Source organism: Sardina pilchardus, chromosome 15, assembly GCF_963854185.1.
Source record: "Sardina pilchardus chromosome 15, fSarPil1.1, whole genome shotgun sequence".
Classification (NCBI taxonomy): Eukaryota; Metazoa; Chordata; class Actinopteri; order Clupeiformes; family Clupeidae; genus Sardina; species Sardina pilchardus.
This window is the reverse complement of record NC_085008.1, coordinates 24048030-24061437: the sequence shown is the minus strand read 5'-3', so window position 1 is coordinate 24061437 and position 13408 is coordinate 24048030. Positions and strand designations below refer to the sequence as shown.

The 13408-nt window shown below is 39.8% G+C and overlaps 1 protein-coding gene across 1 annotated transcript in view; it reads right to left on the bottom strand.

Moving 5' to 3' along the window:
* slc1a7b (solute carrier family 1 member 7b) overlaps positions 1–13408 on the bottom strand; it is a 69630-nt gene that overhangs the window by 42264 nt on the left and 13958 nt on the right. The window lies entirely within an intron of this gene.

Here is a 13408-nt window from a genome sequence, read left to right as displayed (position 1 = left end):
ACTGCATGTGCAGTAGATGTTTTGTGTAATTGTGCAGTTGAGGAGCAATGGGGCTAAAACACTGAGAAATCTTGAGAAATCAACAGACTATTCTGCTGAGATGTGCAGAATGTGCATTGTCAATATATCCCTAGATAAAACCGAGATAATGAGGAAACGGTGACAGTTTCTCAAGAGAACACCCCCCCCCCCCCCTGTTTCTGTCAATGATATAGCAATAATAAACATGGCCCAACCTTTCATACTGTAAAGCGTTTTAAACTAAGACTCAGAGAATTCCAAGATGTATTTTTAAATCAATGCATGAAATGCTTTTTGTCCAATGGAGAGGCAATCAGGATACCACAGGCTACATGCTGCACTTAAGCACTGGATAAGCCACAGTCAGTGAATCCAAGAGCTAAGCCTTTTTCTTATTTTCACCCCTAATCCAACCACTCATTGGGATCTTTTATACACTCTTACACTGTAAAAAAGGAAGTCGGGGCTGTCAGATTGATCAAGCCATATTATATTACAATTACATAAAACAGTCTAGTTTTGAATGAAACACGACCTTATTGTGTTCAAATAGTTCAGATTGAGTAATCCATTTCTCTAATTTAATCACCTAAAGTAAGTGTATTTACTGGGAAAAAAAGGAAAAGAGGGTACAGTATGTCAGTTACTAAACCACAAAACATGAAATGAAACAAACCCATGGTTTTCTTTCAAACACAATGCTATTACGTTGAACTGACATATTTTGCCACAGCAATGAATTCATCCAACAGAATCGTGTAGAGCAATGTGAAGCACAAACCTACAGTAGACAAATGAACAATGCCTTTGTGTCAACATGTCATATTGTGTTTCCATGAGTCTTTGTAAGAACACTGAGAAAATCACAGTTGGCAAAAGTTTTCTTACAGAAGTTTATGCATAGAGACTAATTTGTACCAGAGTTGTATCTTATGTTATGCTTTGAGATGAACAGTGCTTTGTTCCCACCATGAGTGTGTTAGGTATTGCACAGGCACAAGTATCAGTGGTTATATGACACATTAAACTTTAATGAATGCTTCTCAATGCTGTGGCACAACATATTAAGCATGTTTCATCTTGAAGTCTTAAATATCAAAGCTATCTTCCTTTAACATTGCCGGTATAATACTAAGTACTCATCTGCCTACTCTCAGTACAAGCGTATTCATAGAAGGGTTGTCACTTGCGCTCTAGCCCCGTCGGTGCTCACAGTCCAGGACCACAGGATATGCAAAGCTGGCTGGGCTACTTCTAAGAGACTAACCCAGAGATGACTGGAGCACTCGGATGAAATAAACTTTTTTATTATGGTGCACAAACGACTGTCGTTTGTGCACCATAATAAAAAAGTTTATTTCATCCGAGTGCTCCAGTCATCTATAGGTTAGTCTCTTAGAAGTAGCCCAGCCAGCTTTGCACAAGTGTATTCATGTTAAGAACATGCAAGGTAGAAATTGACAGCATGTTGTTGCTATATGTTATATTTAGCAAAATATATACATATATACAGTACAATAGACACAGACACTCATTGTTGAAAACAAGTGTGACATCAAAAGTTGAACTTTTGTTTTTAACTTTGAGTGTTTTCATCCTAAACTCATCATCTACAGTAGTCATCCTGACATCCATGGACAACATGGCTAAAGAGGAGCGCTATGAACAGCAAGAGATCCTTAAACCATTGTCATTTGTTCATTCACACAAATTTCTCACATGCCCCCAATGAGTATAGCGCTGTAGCCGCCAGGCTGTTCTATAGCAACTCAAGCTATAGGTGAAAACCAATTGTTTTCATTTTTGCACAGACATACTCAGTGACCTTGAGAAATGGAGATCGGTGAAAAAGCTCTGGATTTTTCCTTTAAGACAAAGCCACAAAGCTACATGAAGGTATTTTACTGATACACATTTGCGCATTTTGGCTAGAAGTGCAAAATTACTGGCATACTCCAAATATACCTTCATTAACAACTGCGGGTTACTGACAGTTGTGACTTTTGGCTAGAAGTACAAAATCTACAACCACAAGAACTCTGGAGTTCTGCACCAAATACCTGGAGAGGTAGAGCTAGCCTGGGTGTTCCCATCCTGCCTTGCGCAGTGATTTCAATCCACACCCACATTTTCGCCTGATGTTGGCGACCAATCACAGAACAGGGGAGAAAGCATGCTATGCACAGATGCATTTGATAGACATCCGTGGCACCCAATGAACGGATCTGGGCATTTTTTCAAATACGAGAAAATAAACGTCTGGTTGCCAGACCACGTCTCATTTGAGAAGTGGTAGGCGCTAGCCAAGCTAAGGTAGAGCACTCATCAAGTGAAAACAATAGCACCTGTGTACTGTGTAAGTTAACTCAAATGAATATACAGTACAGGAGGCACCACCGGAATCCAGAGAAAAGAGCTACGTTGAGCTGTGTGCACATGTGTGTGAAGTGAGGAGACCTTTGGACAAATTATCACAGCGAAAACGGCAACTTTCACACTACTAGTTTTTTTGGAAAAGGTGAAAATAAAAATTCAATTCACATATCAAAGTCCTGAGTTCAAGAACTGCACTCCAAAGAGAAAAACAGCGTAGAAAGACACATGTTGTTAATATCTATAATCTTTTACACTAAATATTGAAAGTAAGATCCACATTTTAAAGTTTAAAGTTTAAAATAGAGATGCAGCAGGCATGTCCACACATGGAGTCATCTAATGGCGTGAGGAGGCTCTTCCTGTGCCTTCCAGTTTTGGCCCTCAGACTGTGAAAGTGTTTGCCTGATCTTTATAGTATATCTTTCATTGAGTACTTTAGTAAAGGCTAAATAAGCTATGAACTTTAGAGATACCAAATACTGTAGTCCTTTGTATATCTGTATGAATAATTGATCATATTGTCATATTGAATATTGCCATTTCCATTTTTATCTTAAGTTTACTAGGGAGAGATTAATGTGTACAGGTACAGATGCGCTGTTGATGTTAAAAATGTAGACTTACAATTTTAGATATTTCTCTCAATATAATTTCAACCGAAGCAAAATATTGTTGGTTACTATGTCTGAATGAACAATGTTTTCATGGATGTTGTAAAAGGGTTCATACGACTTTTTACCAAACAGCGAGTAAAAAAAAAAAGAGTTCCCAGCAACAGTGCAAAACTCTTTCAAAGTTCATTCACCTCATATTGACAAGCAGTGTAAACAAACACCAGGTGTTTTATCAATGTTGATGAGAATTATAATGCAAGTCCTTAACTTACGGTAGCATACACAAGTATATTATTTATGTAAAATAGCACACAAAAACAACAAAGGAGTTGTTGTGACATGCAAACCATAACAAACAGAATTGTAATTCACCTTAGTTGCATTCAAATTAGCCAAAAATGAATGCAGCATTTCACTCTGCTTACAACAGTGTTTCATGTTGTGATGTCTAAATGCAAATTCTAATGAAATACTTACATGATAAATGTCACTTTAATGTTGCAATTAAGATTGCCGTGTCAATGCATATAGAAGATAATTTGCTAAGGCACTGCTTCTTGAGATGAGATATTCTGAATAAGCTGTGCCAGTTTAGTCAGAGGCATTCATAGCTGGAAGCAATTAACATAGAATAACTGGTACAGTATGTTGTGCACGCTCAATACCTGACACACTCATGGTTGGAACAAAGCCAGTGCATAACTTCATACACACTTTGCATAACTAACATTGAGAAAACCTGAGGTCTATAAGGAGGAGAACACTGATCGCTGATAGATGATTTCAGTTCTCTGGCAAAGGCTCGTGAAAATACAATGAAACGATGACATTAAGGAATTCCATGATGTAAAAAAAAAGGAAAGTCAGGTCTGTCCAATTTATCAAACCATATTATGTTGCAGTCTAGTTTTGAATGAAACACAATGGTATGTGTTGAAGGCCATGTAAGGTGAGCATATCTAAGGAAGAAAAGGAAAAGAGGATTTGTCAAAGTTACTAAACCTCAAAACATGAATTCAAACAAAGTCCCGTTTTTCTATCAAACACAATGTTATTACAGGTATGTTGAACTGACATATTTTGCAGCAGCAATGAATTTATCCAACAGAATTATGTAAGAGTATGTATCAATGTGAAGCACCTTATTGTTGAACCATTAAACACATGGGATGCTTTGGTGTCACCATTTCATTGAGTTCCCATGAGCCTTTGCAAGAACACTGAAATAATAATGCAACATAACAGTGTTGACAAGCTTTCATACGGCTTTGTTCCCACCATGAGTGTGTTAGGTATTGAGCATGAACAAAGTAGGCCTGTCAGCAGTTAGTATAGCACATGTTTCCAACATCAATCAGCGTACATACAGTACTTCTTAATACTATGGCACAACATACAGCATGTTTCATTTTAAGACTGCATCTTAAATATTGAAAGCTTCCTTTAATATTAATGTTGCAATACTTTATCTGAATGCCAGAGCATAAACATTTTCAAATACATGAATACTTCATGTAGGCCTAGGTCCAATCAATTCACAGCCTGAATCAATTTTGTAAACCGAAAGAAAAATGCTGGACTAATTCTAGACATTTCATTCAATACATACAATAAAATCAAGTAAATCCAGCGATTCATTTTTTTCAGTGCATGTGATCATTTGCCTTTCTGGTTCAAAAGTTAATCAGGGGCTTCACATTTAGCACGATTCTGTTGTATAAATTAATTGCTATGGTAAAATATGCTGTTTTTTCCACATAATAACATTGACTAATTTGTGTAATTCCATGTTTTGTGGATCATTTTTTATTATTTTTTATATTGGTACACTCACCTTGATTGAATAAATAAAATGGAAAAAAATAGTTTATTTAAATGTAACATAATGTGATTTGATAAATTGGACCACTCTGACTTCCCCCTTTTTACTAGTGTGGACACACATGGTGAAACTATATGCATCACCACAGCCCAGTCATATCATACTGTAGTGTCATTGCCTCATGTCACCAACAAACCCAAGAGGGTCCACTTCATTTCCGAGCACTCACAACTGCTTTCAGCTCAAACAATTTCAAGCAAAGACTTATACACTCATTATACACTCATGTACTCATAAACATGTAAGTGGACAGATCAGCAGCTGGTGCATTTTTCATGCATATTTGGATTAGATTTACTTTGATTTCCTATCTGGCAATTGCAACTGGAGACGAACAGAACCCCACTAGCAGTTGTCCTTGCCAAATGTATGGTTATGCCCAACCATTCTTCAAGTGGCCTTGGACTAAGCAGGCAAGCACAAATAATCAAATGACATCTGAAGAAGCTGTGCCCATAGGTCTGTGTTGCTGTGAGATAAGAACAGCTTTAACCCTGTAGCATAGCCTACACTCTTCTGTTGATCCTCTATGAATAACATGAGAGAAAAAAGCTTGAGGATTTTGACATGTGGACGCTGGACCAAATTGTGCAAAGGATTTTAAGGATGAAAGAACGAGTTGCTTTAAAATGCAACTGTGAAAGTTCCATGTGCAAATCTAACTTGCTAGCGGTAATTATGGCATGGACAGGAGGATAAAGCCGTCTCTGAACACATGGGGTTGGCTTGGCCATTTTATTGTCAATAGTCGCTTAAAACTTAAACATGCTCATTTACGAGACCATACACACAAATTGGTAGTTTTTCTAATATATATATATACAGTGAGGAGGAAATGTATTTGATACCATGCTAAAGTTGCCTAAAAAGAGGATTATAAAATCATCATTTGACAATTGATCTTAATGCCTTAATTCAACAAATGAGTAAAAATAAAACCGCCAAGGACACCAATTTTCTTTGTGATTGAAGAATGTATCGTAAATAAATAAATGTTCTTCCTAAATGCTAGGGGGAAGGAAGTATTTGAACCCCTATGTAATCCTATGGGAATTTAGCACATAGGGTTAACATAGGGGCAGGTAGATTTTTATTTTTAAAGGCCAGCTATTTCATGGATCCAGGATATTATGCATCCTAATAAAGTTCCCTTGGCCTTTGGAATTAAAATAGCCCCACATCATCACATACCCTTCACCATAGCTAGAGATAGGCATGGTGCTTTTTCCAGTAGGCCTATTAGCCTGTTTGATGCTCATTGAGCTCAATGCAAATCAAACAGGCTAATAGGCCTACTGGAAAAAGGACCATGCCAATCTCTAGCTATGGTAAAGGGTATGTGATGATGTGGGGCTATTTTAATTTGAAAGGCCAAGGGAACTTTATCAGGATGCATAATATCCTGGATCCATGAAATAGCTGGCCTTTAAAAATAATAATCTGCATGCCCCTATGTTAACCCTATGTGTTAAATTCCCATAGGGTTACATAGGGGGTCAAATACTTCCTTCCCTTAGCATTTAAGGAAAACATTTATTTATTTACGATACATTCTTCAATCACAAAGAAAATTGGTGTCCTTGGCGGTTTTATTTTTACTAATTTTTTTAATTAAGGCATTAAGATCAATTGTCAAATGATGATTTTATATTCCTGTTTTAGCATGGTATCAAATACATATGCTCCTCACTGTATATATTTTTTTTTTACCAAAGATGCTCAATGAACTTGTGCTATGTGGTAAAGAAGGTAATGTGAATACAGTACATGGTTGATGGGAGACCATACAATGTATAATGTAGCCTACTGTAGGCCTATACAGTACAAGAATACACGATAGATAGATAGATAGATAGATATAGATAGATAGATAGATAACTTTATTGATCCCCAAGGGGAAATTCAAGTATCATTATGACAGTTCAATGTCAAACATTGTATCAGGTCATACTATAGTAACATCACATTATTTGAGCACTCCAATGACATTAAAGATTAAAGTTAAATCAGCTGACGCAGGCTGCCATTAAAACAAACGCCAGCACTCTGCAAAGCAATATACAGTAAAGGGGTTGCTGTCAGAACACTGTCAGAGGTCACTCTCCAGCTCTGCATCAATCAAAATGCATTTGTGGATCAGGTGACCTTACGCTGCTCCGGCCACTGCTGTGCCATCTCTGTCACTCTCACTGAGCACGCCCACTACCCAGCATTCTCTGCCTGCCTGGCACTGTTGGCCCTCCTCCTCCTCCTCTTCCTCCTCTTCCTCACTCTGCGTCCCAGACCAACTCAGACTCCACCCTCTCTCTCGGCCCCCATTAGGGTCCTGGTAGGGTGAGCTTGGCTCTCTGACAAAACTTTTAAAAAGCTTCTTTACTTTAAGCCCTCACTTTGGTTGGGCGCTGAAGTGGAATCTGCCACTGGAGACGATGGGCAGTAATCCATGCCAGGGGTAGTTTACTACACTTCCCCAAATATACACTCTCATGAGACTGAAAAGGGTACAGTACAGTGCACGGGCCAATAACTACTTCAAAATGCAACAGTGTTACACGATGCCACTGCTAATGTTGATCTTGGCAAGAAAAGAAATAGCCAATCATTTCTGCTCTTCTAAGCTATTGACAGAGATGATTGACTCAACATTTGGAGACAAAAATCACTATCAGTTTAGTTAGAGATGTATTAATGGGTGGGTTGCCTGGCACATTGGTCTAGCGTCTGTACAAAACTGAAAGGAGGACACACATTTCACCAAAACACTATTTGTTGGGTACAGAGTCAAAGCAAAAATGTGAGAGAAAATAGAAAAGTATTAAAAGCAGTCTGAGCAATAAGCTCAAAAACATCACGCACATCAAATTATTTATGGGATGTATTCGTGTCTGTCTAGGTCTGTATCTGTCCATGATCCCTAAATTCAATGACAGGCATCAAGCAAAGTGTCTCGTGCACGGACTGACACTATTGCATGACATGTTGGGATATTGAGATGATCCGCAGATGTTTGTATTTAGGATGTTGCTTGGGGTGTTACATTAGTAAATAGATTTACCTGGCTATCAAATTAAGTTTAGCTTGGCCCAGTTGTGTCACGGCGGGCTGGGGCATCTGCAACGTACGCTGGCCGCCCGAGTTTGCTTCCTGCCCTGTGGTCCTTTCTGGATCCCACCCCTAATCTCTCTCCTGTTCACTTCCTGCCCTTCTTCACGGTCCTGTCGCATTAAAGGCATAAAAAGCCCCCAAAAATATACTAAACAAGTTTAGCTTGACTTTAGACCTTGCACATAGTCCATCATTTAAATGGCCCTATACCTCAATAAACTAGATTTCCTCCACCCTAATACAAGACCGCAATTTATCATGGTATGCTAAAAAGTTGTCTGGGGTATACCAAAATGACATACCAGCTTAGTGCATTTATTTGCCATGCTTGGATTTGGATGGCCTGCATTTATGCCCCCCCCCCCCCCCCCCCCACAAACACACACACACACACACATCACACACACACACACACACATACACACACACACACACTCACTCCGACAAGACTAGGAGAACCACATACACAAAATGTTTGACTCCAAATCATATTATCTAAATGCTGTGTTGCAGTGGATGTCACATCATGTTTTTGTGACCTTGCATGACTGGCAGTGGCTTTGAAGTAATTTTGTAATCATATAATCTGGTGCAGACATGTTTCTGTCTTTTTTTCCCCCTCCTTTGCACACAACCTGGTCTGGTCATTAGGACCATGCGGCTGGACGAAGTAGCCAACGAGTCCAGAATAATTGTACAGTCCCACTCAAGTCCGTCTATTTATACCAGAATGCATTGCTTTGTTAGAAAACAGCAAATGGCCATATACAGTATTTCAAAAATAATCTACAACAAAACAACACCAAGCCAAACATATTCTTCATATTATATCATGCTTGTGTTCAGCTCAAGGTCAACTAAAGATGATTTGGGAAAGGATCACTGGGAAATAGATCACTGCATGACAACTACTGGATACACGGACGAAAGCACAACGCTCATTTCAGTCAAAATAATAAAAAATGAAATCAAATAAAAACATGCAGCAGGGGTTTGGTCTGCTTTTAGGGTGTGCGGGAGGAAAAACGGTGTGGAGGAGGAGATATGGCGGGAGAGATGAACGCAGACATCCGGCAGAGACTGATGCAGCAGCGCAGCGGTCAGAGAGAGGAAGAGGAAGAGGAAGAGAGCCAGGGAGAGGAGGGACCGATAATAACGGCTAAAGAGCTTTTCTGCCCTGCATTAGTCAGAGAGAGCTTAGTTTTCTGTTTAAGAGCAGGATCAGTACTTGTGTGTGCGGCTGTGTGTGTGCTGGTGTGTGTGTGTGTGTGTGTGTGTGTGTGTGTGTGTTTACAAGCGTGTGTATGTGTTTGTGCGTGTGTGAGTGAGTGTGTGTGTGTGTTTACAAGCATGTGTATGTATTTGTGTGTGTGTGTGTTTGTGTGTGTGTGTGTGTGTGTGTGTGTGTCATAAAAGATGCAGCTGGCTGGATAGGACAACATCTGCTGCCAAGCGGCTAGTCAAGTGGACGTCTGAATGTTGCCATGACTTTTTTTTTTTTAATTCAGCCAAGTGTCACACTTCAAGCTGCAGAGCCTATGTCTATCCAACAGTGTTTTAATGTGTGGCTAACTAGACTGATTAACGCAGAACTACATAATGGCATATTTTAGCTTCATATTGTCAAAATGAATCTAATGTAATCTGCAAAAATAAAAAAAAAATAAAAAAATAAAATAATAAGAATTAGAAATAATGCAACTTTCTGTCAGTCTTGCAAGGGAGAGTCTTTCAATATATAATGAACATGGCCAATCAAACCCGACAAATGACTGGTAGCACTAGGCCATGGAAACGACCAGCTCTGCAGTAGACCTGTCCCTGGCCTGACCTTGTGAGGATTGGCTCAAATCATTGTGGTTGTTTGGAGACATGGTACGGGATAGAAACAAAAAATTCTCAAAAATAAAAAGTAAAATCCTTCAGAAGAGGTTTTCAATGACATTCACATCATGAAGAAAAAACTAATTTCCTCATGAAAAACTGTTGAGAGCATCTGATTTAAAGGCAGTACAAAAAAATTGGATGGACCTCGAGACTACAAGGCTATTTGGCAGGGTAGGATAGGGCAATCATGTACCAGGCTGTTGTTATATCTCCATTATGAAGCCTCCATCATCATTTGGTGTGAGTGACTCAGCAAATGAATTCTAACTGGCCAAATCCATTGGAAGTCTAGTCTAGGATAGGCTTACATTACATATTATATGGCATGAATTCCACCATTAATTTGACACATCCATTCTACGAGTCCAGTTATTCTAATGCTCATTTAATGCAATTGAAATGAACACAACGATATGCTGTACACATGTTCATGGGGGAGAGAAACACTTGGTTTAAAATCAGCCTGTAATTAAAGGTCCCTCTGAGTACATTTAACCAAATTTAACCAATCAGCTTGCTTGCTGATGCAATAAACTTTTTCTGAAAGCACTTAGTGAGATGATAGATGCTAGAAATCTCAAATGTTACTTTTCTTCCATTAGCCTACTAGTTGATCAGGACACAAATGGGAATTTAGACCCTACACTGATCTCTGCTTTGTTAGCTAGCCACGCTACACATTGCCTTAGCTGATCTCTGTTTCATTAGCCACGCTTCACATTGCCTTAGCTGATCTCTGTTTCATTAGCCACGCTACACATTGCCTTAGCTGATCTCTGTTTCATTAGCCACGCTACACATTGCCTTAGCTGATCTCTGTTTCATTAGCCACGCTTCACATTGCCTTAGCTGATCTCTGTTTCATTAGCCACGCTACACATTGCCTTAGCTGATCTCTGTTTCATTAGCCACGCTTCACATTGCCTTAGCTGATCTCTGTTTCATTAGCCACGCTAGACATTGCCTTAGCTGATCTCTGTTTCATTAGCCACGCTACACATTGCCTTAGCTGATCTCTGTTTCATTAGCCACGCTTCACATTGCCTTAGCTGATCTCTGTTTCAATAGCCACGCTTCACATTGCCTTAGCTGATCTCTGTTTCAATAGCCACGCTTCACATTGCATCCCGGCACTGATAATGACCTACAGAAATGCATTTACATTTACATTACTTCCCTCTATGGCTGTGCCTGGAGTAGCCTGGGTGTTGGTGACCAATCACAGAACAGGGGAGAAAGCAAGACCATGATGGGCTATGCACAGACGCATTTGATAGACATCCGTGGTGCCCAATCAACGGATCTGGGCATTTTTTCAAATATGAGAAAATGAAGGTCTGGTTGCCAGACCACGTCTCATTTGAGATGTGGTAGGCGCTAGCCAGGCTATGCCTGGAGTGCTTTAGATCAAAATGGAACTAGGAAATCTTAAAAATAATAAGTAGTAATCTGTTTTTTCAGTCGCAGCCTTCATAGTATGGCAAAATGCTATAGCCTACAGTATGTATTTTCCATATATTTCAAATATATGGAAAACATCTGGAACTAACATCTCTGGAAGACTCACCAGATGAAATCTATGAGCTAAAATGTAAATAGACTTTTATGATCAGCAAGAGTGACATTTCTATCACAGTGCAGTGATGTTGTAATTATCTGAATTAATGAATAGCCCAGTTGAATGAAATATTATCTCCCAAACTCCATGATCAGGGATGTAATGGGAGCTAAATGCAGGTAAACACCGTTTATCGACCTCTTATTAGAGTTTATCCACCTCTCAAAAGGGTTCATTCACCAATAGCAACGTCAGAACACACACACTGTATTATCCACATTCACATCAACACTCTACGAATCATTTAATACCAATGGTTATAAACCACCATTACCAAACCTCTGAAAACCTCTTTTAAAAAATCAGATACCGCATGGCACAGTCCATCTTACCCGTGATCAGATAATTCATAGTTTACCCACCTCTTATTTGACCACTACACCTCTGTCCATGATTATTTGCACCAAAGTACTGTATGACATAATAAGTGATTAAAAACTCACTGATTGAAGTAAATCACTCACTAGCCATTACAACTACACTCTAGCATCATTTCAGCTGAACCAGGCTGTATACAAGTCAAAAGCCCATTATTTGTGTGTTTGTGTGTATTTGGCATGCATGTATGTGTGTGTGTGAGAGAGAGTGTATATTATCTGTGTGTGTGTGTGTGTGTGTGTGTGTGTGTGTGTGTGTGTGTGTGTGTGTGTGTGTGTCAGTGAGCGTGTGTGTGTCTGTGTACAGTATGTGAGTGTTTGTGAGTGTTTGTGTGTGTATGAGAGTGTGTTTGTGGTGCTCGCGTGTATACTATATGAGTGTCAAAAACATGGCCGATGGATGATTGCAGCCACTCACAGCATTCTGTGTTCACAACTGAGAGCTGATTCAGAGATGGAAGCTGCACACCAGTTAGCAGAACCTTCCAGAAAGTAAAAGCAATCAGCTGGAACTGTTTCTTTGGGAGCGAGTATCATTACTGTGGAACACTCAACTCTTTCCTTGATTTGCTCCCTTTCACCTGCCCCCTGCCTTCCACACTTCCTGTTATTCTGCAAAGTGCTGAGCAAGCAGAGAACCCTCGCCCCTTTGATATCCGGCACACTCATGGAGTGGCACTTGCCTTGAGGTTAGGTTAGGTTAGGATAGAAGACATCTGGCTCAATAACAAGCCGAACAGCATGACGGCAGCGCTGAAGTTTTGGACCCTGTGCATAGAGCTACCAAAGATCCTTCATTGCTCCGCTTTAACCCTCTCTGGAGCTACCCTGACGATGAGCTATAGCGCAAGAAAAGATGGGCGGTGTGAGGTGGTGTTAGCCAGCACAACAGGTGCTACACCCCTGGTGGATTGAAAAGGGGCTATATACCTGGGACGGGAAATGAAAGGATCCCCATAGGTTGAGAGCCCTTGTTTAGAGTCCAGCTACCTGTATCTGTGTTTGTGAAATGATATTTGTGAGCTTTTTCTGCCTTTACATGACGGACAGTGTGAAGACATAAAGGCAGGACAGTGAAGACATAAAGACAGGGAACGAGTGAAAGAAAAGATTGTGAATCCTCTGGACACATGATCTGGACCACAGATCCCAGTTTGAATACCACTGTGTCCGTCTTTGGATTTCTAAATAATTTGCCTACATTCTGCCATCTAGTGGAACAATAGGATGATCATGAGCATTTTAATGAACTCAGTCTTTGAGATGATCATTCAAGGTTCTTCTCTTATGGTGTTCATGGTGAAGGCTTTATGACATGGAACATCTGGATTTCTTCCAACTCAACTCAATTTATTCCCACTCCACTACTCTCCCTGCTGATCAAACAGACAATACTGTATCATCTGTTCAAGTCACACACTCTCTCGCTCATACACAATCTCTCTCTCTCTCTCTCTCTCTCTCTCACTCTCTCTCTCACACACACACACACACACACACACACACACACATACTCTCTCTCTCTCCC